Raw genomic sequence first — 12,422 nt, forward strand, 5'->3', positions numbered from 1 at the left:
AAAATGAATTGCTCACATAGGGCAATGAAAAGCAAATGTTCTGGTGTCAGCTAGTGGTGCTTGCTTTTTATTTATTTCTTGTTCTTTTTATACAGAAACTGATGAGAAGCAAAAAAATATTTCTGAACAACATCCAGTACTGAATATTGTTGTATTTTGTTCTGAAAAATACGTAATCCACTCTTAATCACATATAATGTGTAATAATCATGTTTTATTAGTCTATCGTATAGAATGCATAATACAAAAAAGGCAAACTACTGTATACACTGTTTGATTCTTTGTTTGCTGTTTTCATTCTTTTGTAAATCATTGCTTCTATTGTGATCCCGTCTCATAGTTTTAATGTATTCAAATATGCATATTCGCTTGTACACAACCCTGCTACAAGAATCAGGATGGAATTTGAAATAATGTATTTAAGTAAATTAATAAATATTATACCATTCCATTCACTGATTAATTTTTTTAACTTTATTTTCTTGCCTTGGAATCAGAGCTGCACTACAGCTCTGCCATTTTAAAGCAGTGATTCAAAAACATCCTTGTTCTTTTACCCAGTTCTTCAAAATATTATCTTAATTGAATTCCAGGGAACAGAAACGATAAAACAGATGTAAGTTTAGCTGCTTCTTGTAAATCTTATTTTGCATTCCAGAAATACCACAGTAAAATTTTCACTGTTTACTTAGAAGTGGATAGCTTATTTTGCTAGACTTAAGCGTTGCTAGAATCTGAATTTATCCAGTCTTCTAAGGGAAAATAAAGGATTAATCAGTCACCTTTGAAATACAAAGACCCACTATTCAGATTTTTTCTGACATTTAGCCCATCTGAAACCTTGGCAGTTTGCATGCTGCCATTCTTATTCTTTCTGTTAAAGGTATTTTTTCAGGTATGAATTGAGGAACACAAAATGTAAATGAGAGAAGGATAACACCTTTTAACCAAATTACACAGACACACAAAAATGTAACCTGATGCAAACTTACTTTGAAGCAAGTTGTATTGTGTTCTTCTTCTTCTTGTGCCATATTCAACAGATGTTGGCAATCATGTTGGCGATCCTATTTTTATCAACAGCTGCACGAAAAATGCTGCTGAGTTTTGTCCAAACCAGTCTCTTAGATTTTTTAGCCATGATGTGCTTCTTCTCCCTGGACCTCATTTGCCTTCAATCTTTCCCTGGAGGATTAAGTGAAATATGATGTATTTTTTCCAGGTGTCGCATCACATGTCCAAAATATTCTAACTTTAGCTTTTAAATGGCTTTGATTATGTTGTGTTTAGTGGGCTATAACCCACTCTATGTAAGTTATAGTTTATTTGAGAGAAGAGTGCCTTTTTACTAAAAAACTAGATAACCCGTGCCCCAATGGGCTATTGTTTGAAAGATATTTCCTTACCTAAACAGAGAAACAGGATGACCATGAGTGGTAAAAACAAAAGTGGGAGCAAGAGTGATTACCTGTTGCCAGCTTCCACACTGAGTTTCCTTGTGGCAATCTGGCAGAAAGCATTGGAAATCTCCTTATATCTTCCCAGCAAATAAGTGACTGCAGCTAGGTAGGGGAAGAAGTGAAGGATTGTGAGACTGGCTGAGAAACTCATTGAATGTTAAAAATGAAGAACACGGTAATTACAGTAGCAGCTCAGAAACACAGTGGCACTGAACAGCCATGACTTCCCCAAATTTCATTCTCTCAGGAGTCATGGGTTCCAGATTGTGGACACATTCTGTACGTTAGCCCATTTGGGGTACCTTGGTTCAAAAATGGTTGCCCTAATGCACTGTGGCTGCCAATTCGAGTTCGTGACAAGGAGAGGTTTAGTACTGCAGGAAGTCCTCAACTAAATCATTCATTTTGTGACCATTCAAAGTTAAAACATAGCACTGAAAAAAGTGACATGATCATTTTTCACACGGCTGTTGCTGCATCCCTGTACTCATGTGATCAAAATTCAAATGCTTGGCAACTGGCACATATTTATGATGATTACAGTGTCCCAGGATCATGTGATCACCTCTTGAGACTTTCTGACAAACAAAGTCAATGTGGAAGCCAGATTCACTGTAACAACTATGGTACTATCTTAACAACTGCAGAGATTCACTTAACAACTGTGGCACGAAATGTCATACAATTGGGCGAAACTAAACTGTCTTCCTTAGCAATGGAAATGATGGGCTCATTTGTGGTCACAAGTCAAGGACTATCTATATATAGATAAAGAATTGCTACCAGTATTAGATGGTGAATGTACGCTTGGCTATCCAAGATCATCAATATTTTATTAATCCAAATATTCCAGTTAAAGTTTTATAGTCTGTGATACAAAGTGTGCTGTGTAAGTAAAATGTTCCATTTACATTTACAAATTTTATTTACATATTAATGGGTAGGTGTTTCGATTGCATTCCCACCAGTCAGCTGAAAATAGCTTACAATATACATTACCTTCTAGCAACAAATAGCAAGATATTCACCAAGGAAGAAGTTTATTAATTTCATTGAATTAGTAGAAGACCAACAGATTTATCAAACATCTCCAATGGGCTAAATGATGTTTATGGTATGACACAGTATATAATGCAACAGCCTCATCCAAATTGTACGGACCTAGAGTCAGCTACTAGATAGGAGATCATTTGTGAGCTTCATGCATCCTATTTTGGTCTTTCATTTCAAACCCAGATAATTTTGTTGGTACAAAAGAAAAATAAGAAACATTTGAGACTTGATTCTATTTCCAAAATGCGCAAACTGTGAAGCCCAAGGATAGGGTAGGGTAGGATAGGGTAGGGTAGGGTAGGGTAGAAGAGAAAAGAAGAGAAGAGTTGGAAGGAATCTTGGAGGTCTTCTAGTCCAACCCCTGGCTTAGGCAGGAAACTCTATACCATTTCAGATAAATGGTTATCTAATATCCTCTTAAAAACTTCCAGTGTTGGAGCATTCACAACTTCTGGAAGCAAGTTGTTCCACTGATTAATTGTTCTAACTGTCAGGAAATTTCTCCTTAGTTCTAGGTTGTTTCTATCAGGGGTATCAAACTCCTGGCCCATGGGCTGGATGCATCACATGCTGGCCATACCAACATCTGGTTTAGCGGGAAAAGTCACAATATGTCATGTGACAACGCTGCAACGATGTGAGTTTGACATCCCTGCTCTAAATCATTCTCAGAGAACTTCAATGTAGATTGAAATCTCTGAAAGGTATTACATATACAATTATTACAGAGTTCCTTTTACTGTCATATTTGGGAGTTCTGGATCAAGTTGTTTGGATGAAGTTGTTAGGAATCACATATGTTTTTCATGACAACTAACTTGCTCAACTGGCCAGAATAGAAAAATTGTTGCCTTTCCACAGCATAAGATCAATGATCAACACAACTAACAGATTGAATAAATCCAGAGAATAAGTATGCTCTTGACCTGGAAATATAAAAACCAAGCCTCTGTCCTCTTCTATTACCCTCAAATTATTATTATTATTTTGATGTGGAAGTTAGTACTAGAAATGTGCTCCCCTCCTCATCAAAAAAATCCTACAGATGTATTTTTTTTAGCGATAGTAAAATAGAAATATTTATAAATATTTATTTATAACACTTCTCTTCCCAGACATCACTTTTTCTACCCTCCACCCTCCTTGAAGATAAATGTGAGCAAAATAAAAATGTCTTCCAAAGCAAATCTATTAACTGAAAAGGTGTAAAACTAATAATGTTCATATGTTAACTTCTTTACTCTTTCACTTTGCTTCACTGAAAATTTTGCCTTGAACCAAAAATAAATGAATTAGGTAAAATAAGGTGTAGGGCAATCCATATTTATGCTTATGCAGTTCAGGGGTGGGTTGCTCCCGGTTCGCACAGGTACACCAGAAGGGGTTTGTCAAATTTGCCATACATTTTAGAACCCGTTCGTCTGGTGGGACAGTACTGGAACGTTCCCTCCTGCCTTCCCCCCCTTGCTCGCTCCCCCTGCCCATCTGCACCATGATTTCCCTGCCCACTGCTCACTGATTGGCTGGCTCACCAATCGCCCCGCCTCTGAGAGGCAGTGGGGGAGGCTTTCTTGGATGCCTTCTTTCTTTCTCCCAAGGCGTGTGAGAAAGCTCCCCCCCCCCATTGCCCAGCAGGGAAGCGAGTCACGGGTCTCATCTCTGCCTCCTTCCTCAAGAGCTGGCTTCAAGGATGGCCAGCCTCTCCCGTCACTGCGCCCTTCACTCACCTTTCACCCAGAGGCTCTGCAAGCAGGGCGCCTGCCATTTCACCTCCTGAGAGAAGCTCGGGAGAGAAGCGCAAATGGCCGCAACTTGAGGCTCCTGAGGAGGATGCTGGACACTGGGGTGGTGATGGCACCCACTGCTGCTCCTTCTGCTGCTCCTGGGAATGCAGGCTTCTTGGAGAGCATTAAATTGTAGGCGCAGTGGTGCACCAATTCCAGCAGCTGTATTTTCCCTTGAAATTTCCAGTCCCGGTAACCCGAAAGGGACATTCTCCCAGCAGCATCTCAGGTGCTCCCACCCTTATTTGGGAGGGAATGAGGATGGCTCAGTGCGGTTTGGTGCCTCCCAGCTAAGGAGCAAATTTCAAGGGAAAATGAAGCTGCTGGAATAGGAGCCATGCACGGACCTCTTGCTCCGGCGGCTGCAAAGGGTGGCATGAGGGGCAGAAGTCCCCAAACCCAGCGGGACAATGCAGCTCCAGCAGTAGCAGTAGTTTCCCTCTTTCTCCGCCCAGCTCTCCGCCTCCTCCTTTGCTAAGGCTCCACGGTGGGCTCGGGGACTTCTGCCCCTTGTGCTGCACTTTGCAGCCACCGGATCCCTGCATGAACCTCTTCAGGGTGCTGGGCAACCTGGTTCTGGGGATTCTCCCCCCCCCAAAAAAGACCGCCCATCTCACCAGATCTTGTGGCTTTTTCGGTGGTTACTTTAAAAAAAACCCTCTCCAGATGATCTTCAATGAAGCTGCCCATATGTCCCCCTCCCAAAGCAACCTTGCAGGTTTTCAAGAAAAACATCTGGAGAGACATTTTTCAAAAGAAACCCCTGAAAAAGCTGCAAGAACTGGAGCAATGGGTGGTTGGTCTTCTTTTGGGGGGCATTTCCAGAACCAGGTTGCCCAACACCCCATAAGAGGTCCACGTGGTGCTCTGGTGCCTGCAAAGTGTGGCATGAGGGGCAGCAGCACGCCACCCTGATCAACCTGGCTTATAGTTGGTGGCAGGCAGGGTTTCTCGCTAGGGTTTCCCCTTCATCCACCTGGCTCTCCACTTCCTCCTTTGCTTAGGCTCCCTTCCCGCTTGGTACAGAAAAGGGGCTCAACTTTAAAATGGGGCACCTTGGCCCTGAGCCACCATGGGGTTTTCTCCGCTAGCTGCATCTCGCTTTGGGTAAAGGAGGAGGAGAGGAAGTCATAAGGCAGAAGAGAAACTTCTTTCTCCTGTCCTCCGGATCGCCAGCATGATCGTGGCTCTTCAGGAGCTCAGCAACAACGTATAGAGTAGCAATGGCGGCTTCCCATACATCCGCTTTCGGTTGAGGGCAGGCTTGTTTTGCAAAAGCACAGCGCAGCCAAGGATTGAAGAAACCACCCAATGTAAAGGTGGGGATGTTTTTTGTGGGAGAGGGGGGGGATGCCATACATACAACTTTTATCCCTTGCCCATCCACCTACCCGCCCCACTTGTCCGGGCACTACATTGGGGGAACTTGGGCATGATTGGTCTTGAACATGAGACATGTGTATCACTCCCTGCTCACCTCCACGCTTTTGCAGATTGGTTGGCTGTGGAGCATGGGCCCTTTTTGAAGCTGGTTTGAGTCCTTCCTTGGGATGGATGCCCATACCTGAGGAGAACAGGCTAGAACCAGGTGCCCTCATCCGTTTCTCCCAAGGGTGCTTTTTTTCCTCCAAGAGGCAACTGGACTTTCTGGTTTTTCTTTGAAGATGTTTTGCTTCTCCTTCAGGAAGCTTCTTCAGCTCTGAGGAACTTTTGGAGGAGCTGAAGAAGCTTCTTAGAGGAGAAGTGAAAAGTCTTCGAAGAAAAAGCAGACAGTCCAGCTGCCTCTTGGGAAAAAAAAACATCTTTGGGACATCCTGGATGACCAAGAATCCCCATAGACATCCCTCATCCTAGCCTTCCTTTCTGATGCCCCCTAGCCTAGCTTGCCATTAATCCCTTGTGGTGGTCACTCTTTCAAATCCCATGACAGTTGAGTATCAATAAGTCCTCTTGTAGTATCAAAGGTGGATGAGGGTTCAGAAGTGGCACACACCCATGGTTTCCTGATTGCCAGAGCTATTTGGAAAATCTAAGCTGGAGAGACCTGGTCTGTCCTGAACTTTAGAAGCTGGTGGGCTCTGGATAAAAGTCAAAACCTTGCTGGCCTAGATATTTTTTTTAAAAATCCTGGTTTAAGTTTTGGAGAAAGACTTATTTCACCCTAAACTTGTGACTGCTTTCATCAAACCTTAGAGCAGCAGTTCTCAACCGGTGGGTTGCGACCCCTTTGGGGGTCAAATGACCCTTTCATATGGGTTGCCTAAGACATGGGTGCACACTGCCCTCTTCTCTCTAACAGCTGTCTGGTTAAAAAGCCATCCCCCACGGTGTTTTTCCCTAGGGGGATTCACAGAACATCCAAAGACCAATACCACCACATCTGCCCTCTTCAGGACAGGTCCTCTTCAGAAGGACGAGGCCCCGCTGGCCCCCTTCATATTCCTCACCTTCCAGACGTGGTCCCATGTCGTGGAAAAAATAGGCACATGCACGCCCTGCACAATTACAGCCCAGAGCAGGTCCAAAGCCCCTCTCCCACCTGGCCCTTCCTCCCTCAGAGGGCTTTGGAGGAAAGCTTCTGCTGTTGTTATATTAAGACTGTTACCCATGCTATATCATGCTTCAAGACAAAATTTCATTTATTTGTAATTAGAAATAAATATTTCATAATATATAATTACATGTTTTTGTGATTAATCACTATGCTTTAATTATGTTCAATTTGTAATAATGAAAATACATCCTGCATATCAGATATTTATGTTATGATTCATAACAGTAGCAAATTACAGTTATGAAGTAGCAATGAAAATAATTTTATGGTTTGGGGTCACCACAACATGAGGAACTGTATTGAAAGGTCATGGCATTGGGAAGGTTGGAAACCACTGCCTTAGAGTGATTTAGAAAGAGAGGAGAGAAAGTAAGAAGGAAAGAAAGAGACAGAGAAAGAGAGAAAGAAAAAGAGAGAGAGAGAAAGAAAGAAAGAAAGAAGGAAGGAAAGAAGGAAGGAGGGAGGGAAAAGAGAAAGAAAGAAAGTGGGAGAGATACACACAGGAAAGGAAGGAAGGAATGGAAGGAGAGTGAGAAAAAAGAGAGAGACAAAGATAGAAAGAGAAAGAGAGAGAAAGAGAGAGAAAGAAAGAGAAAGAAAAAGAAAGAAAGAGAAAGAGAGAGAAAGAGAGAGAGAGAGAGAGAGAGAGAGAGAGAGAGAGAACTTATGACCACAATTGAGCCCAAAAATGTGGTTGCTAAGCAAGAGCGTCGTTAAGTGAGTTTCACCACATTTTCCAAGTTGGCCATGCCCACCTGGTCACATGACTGCCAAGCCACTCCAACCTGGTCACGTGACCACCAAGCCACTCCTGCCCAGTCACATGACTGCCAAGCCACTCCCACAAAACAGACCACACCTACAGAAGAGGTTCTGAAAAAAATTAAAACCCACCACTGATAAAGTTGAGGTTTTAGGCTGCAGGAATAAACTCAGATGATTGTCCGGGGCAAGATAGACTAAATGTTTCTAAACATTCAGATATCTGAAAATGCAATACATCAAACTCTGGTAGACTTTATACTTGGCATGTATAGATCATTTTATGTCAATATTTCTTTAATTTCTTTTACACAGGAGCAAACCTACTGGTCTCTCTTCAATGAGACTCTTAATTTCTAGATCAACATATTATGAGGAGTAGTTACATTAAGGAACTTTGTTTTACTTAGGAGTAAAATACTAATAAAGAGTACTAGCTCATAATTCCTGAGCCAGGAATCATTTACTCAAGCAATAAGAGCAAAGATTCTGCATGGACAAAAGAAAGCAACTCTTCATATGTTTATTTATTTTATTTGTTAAATGTACAGTATATGTTACCTATCACCCCAATAGGACGATTCTATCTAATTATGAATAATTTAAGTATGAAATGATGAAGCAATAACTATTAACCTATAAATTGCTTAGAATCATTGGAGATTGGGCAGCATACAAATTTGATGAAGAAATGAACAGAGAAAAAAACTCAAATGACTTTAACGGGTGGGGGGGGGATTTGAGAAAATTGCCACTGGTTATTAATCATGAAAAATATATGTAGCCCAAGTATTAGTGGTGATATGTTTCTTAATAATATTTTCTGGAAATATAAATGGGGAAGCATATTACAGAATTCATATTCTGCTTGAAGTTATCGCAGGGATCTGCTTATCACTGTGGAAACAGAATTGAATAAATCTTGTTCTTGATCCAGCGGGAAAGCTTTTCTCATGTTTTTATAGCTTAGGTATTTTATATAATCTTAGTTGTATGTGAATGCATAAAAAAATAAATAAAAAATGATAAGCCACAGAAATTAAGATATAACATAAGGAAAAACAAAGCAAAGAGAACTAAACTGAATTTATACCACTAGCATTCATTATACCTCTCCATATCTATCTTTGCAAAACATCTTTATTTCTACCATGTGCGTATATCATTTCATATATTCCTTTATTTGCTAGGAAAATATCCCAGCTCACCTAGAATAAAAGAAAAATGTATGGGATAAAACTGGAATCAGGTTGAGAGAGTAGGATATTAGCCAAAATGTGCCACAATCAAGTATTGTGTCTTTACTATCACAAGGTATAGGGTATACTACAGGGGTGGGTTACAACCGGTTCGCGGCGGTCCCCACGAACCGGTTGGTCGGCGAACCTGCAAGTAAGTAACTTCCGGGAACGGTGAAGGGCCCACCCGCCCGCCCGCGCTCCTTACCCGGTTTTGACGAGTTCTACACTTCCATGCATGCGCAGGACGCATACAGCGCCTGCGCGATCCTTCAGGAGCAGCTGGAGCATCGCACAGACGCTAGTATGCATGCGTGCACTGCGCGCGTACACGAGGATGCCACCGGCCCCATTCCAACCGAACCGGTTGGAACGGAGCGACAAACCCACCCCTGGAATACTATATGTGCATATCAATGTAACTAAGGCTGGTAACCAAACCTACAGTACATATTTTCTTTTTTCTAACTTTTTGTAAGAAGTATTATGTGAAAAAGGCAAGAAGCCATTAAACACCCCCCCCCCAATTAGCAATCCATTATTTTAAACTTGGTCAAATAAACAAATTCTGTCAACCATCTTTAAATTCGTCAAATATCATTCTAATATCTGCCTTCCCGTGCTCTCTTCATCTCTTCTCTCAAAATTCTTGTCTCATATTTGTCAGGCCCCTTTTGCACTTCCAACCTGGCAACCGTAGCAAATCCTTCTTGTAAATTCTGTACAAGGATATAATCCAGATCACTCATCCGATTTGTTCTTTGTATCTTTTTTTTTCAATGTTTAACTTGTGACATTTGCTCAACTTGTGACATTTCCCAGGCTGACAATGACTGGCTCAAGGCTACCCAATGGGAAACAGTGCAAGTTCAGTTTAAGAAAGAACTTACCTTTTTCTTCTGTGTTTAATTTCTAGAGACGCCATATATGGTGTACAGGCTGATATTTGGGGAAGATAGAATCCAGGCTTCTTAATGAACTAACACATTAGTTTTCTCCATCCATCTGTGAACCAGCATGATAGTTATTGTCCCCACTTCCCTCTATTGTCTCCCTGCAATGGGAGACAAATTCTAAAAATTGTATACACCTTGAGCCTGCCCTTGGATGGCATCACACAATATAGGGGAAATACTATCAAAATAATAGGATAGCTAACAATGACTTAAGATTTTTTTCACTTATTGGCTGAGGACCAGATGAAGGACCAGATTAGTGTTATATGTTAGAACTAAAATCAGTGTTTCAAAGGGAGAAGGATTCAAACTCAAGATTCAGGAATATTTGTAATGCAGGCCAAAATATTTAAGTTACAGTTCAAAATAAATGATTGTTATTTTATTCTAAAATTTAAAAAGGCATTGCAAAATTAGAGAGGAAAATCTACCAATCTGTTTGGTCAATAAATATATTTTTGTGAGTATTAAGTACTTGGAGTGTACTCTGAATACCTGCCTTTTCTCATTTGTATCTAAACATGGCATAGACATAGCAGCATCTTTTTTTTTCTATTGACTCCTCATGGTGCTGCCTTCATCTGGTCCTCAGCCAATAAGTGAAAAAAATCTTAAGTCATTGTTAGCTATCCTATTATTTTGATAGCATTTCCCCCATATTGTGTGATGCCATCCAAGGGCAGGCTCAAGGTGTATACAATTTTTAGAATTTGTCTCCCATTGCAGGGAGACAATAGGGGGAAGTGGGGACAATAACTATCATGCTGGTTCACAGATGGATGGATAAAACTTCAGGAGCGCACAGTGGTGGTTGGCTAAATTAATTGCTTCTGGATGCCTAGATATACCAGCTGCTTCAGTGCTGAGATGGCTGACCTCTGCTGTCATATTAACACCCTGATTGCTGTGGGGGATTTGTAGATCCAGGGCTTGTTGGAAGCTGTCCACCTTGGCTGCAATTTAATTTAATTGTTGCAATATTTTTTAAAAAATCAACATTTCTGCAGGCAGAAGGAAAGCCTTCTAGAAAGGTTTAGTGATATAGTTGTCATAGGGGATATTAGGAGTTTACTCTTGGAGGTTATCGCCCTTCTCTGTCAGATGAATTGAGAGTTGAGGAGATGGCTTCCATTATGGATGGATCTTGCATTATTATACTCTTTGGAGGTGAAAGGGGTCCTGGGGCTGTGAATCCACTATTCACATTTTTAGTTTCCTCTATGGTGTGTTGATAACAGTCAATCCTCATCTGTCTTTCTGCCTTGTTAGATTTATGATTTCCAGTAATTAGTGATGGCCTGAGATCTTTTCTTGCACTTGAATGGCATTTGGAAGGCATTGGGTTTAGCTAGAAGTAGTAAGACCTGTTGCAAACAGAGAGGTTATTACAGAAGCTACTAGTGTTTTGCCATCTTGACTCCTCCCCTGGATAGAAATTCAATTCAGCAGTGTGGAATGCGTCTTTTCATATATCGGGCTCTTAGGGTATTTTTTGAAAGAGTAAAGAAGAGCACTGTTTAAAACTTTTTCCTCCAAAATCATTTACCTCGTATAGCCTTTTGTCTCTAAACACAGCATTGCTGAGAATTATAGCAGTATATGTCAGCCTAACCATAAAATCAATATTAATATTTCATTCTGTTCAATGACAGCTGGCGAAGATAGAAGTTTCATGGCAAAAATGATCAAGTGACCCAGGGTAAACTTTTTCCCCTCTTTGCTCTCCTGTATATTTCATTTGCAACACTGGACCACACTTTTTCCCCCAAAAGGCTTTGCTTCCTAAAAAGCTTTTGGTGATTATTATAGACCTTTCAATATGAGCACAATATAATTTCAAAATGATTGAGACACATAGGAATCTTGAGAAATATGACATTAACTTTTATTAACAATGTATGATTTATAATTTAGTAATGTAATTGCATGATGTTTCCAAATGCTGCATTAGTTCAACTGGGCTAAAAGTGTTGTTCAGCTGTTTTTTATTTGTATTCAGTTTCCAATGCACTTCCTTGCAGTCACCAATAATAACCAGCCAGCACTGATGGATTCCAGTTGCCCTGATACAGTTTCTTTCCATTCTGGCAATGTCCTGGTAAAATCTTTCACACTGTTTATCACTGACTTCACCTAGATTTTTGGAAAAGATGTCCAAGTGTTAATGCAGAAAATGGATCATCAGTGACACTTCAAGGTCTTGTGTGGTATAAAAAGTTTGTCAACCAACTGACTATAGTTTGTTGCTCTGTAGTTCCAAAGAAAACTCTCAACTACAGTCTTGAATGCTTTCCAGGCAATTTTCTCTGGCTCTGCTAATAGATTTTCAAATTGCTTGTCGTTGACGACGTATCTGAGCTGTGGACCTACAAAAATGCCTTCCTTACTCTTGGCATTAGTTATTTGTGCAAACATCTGTCTCAAATAATGACAATTTACACCTTTGGTGTTCATTGTTTTCACAGAATTTTTCATCAGCCCAAGTTTTATGTGGCATATCTTTGTCAGGTCAACAAGTAGTGAACACGTCATGTTTTCCTGTGATAAAACCAAATTCTTTTGGAGTGACCAATTCTTTTTAATATAATGTGACATTCTTGCATAACTGTCCCATT

The sequence above is a fragment of the Thamnophis sirtalis genome, unplaced genomic scaffold, assembly GCF_051295495.1.
Source record: "Thamnophis sirtalis isolate CommonGarterSnake01/CBP01778 unplaced genomic scaffold, rThaSir2_p1.2 scaffold_2, whole genome shotgun sequence".
NCBI classification, from domain to species: Eukaryota; Metazoa; Chordata; class Lepidosauria; order Squamata; family Natricidae; genus Thamnophis; species Thamnophis sirtalis.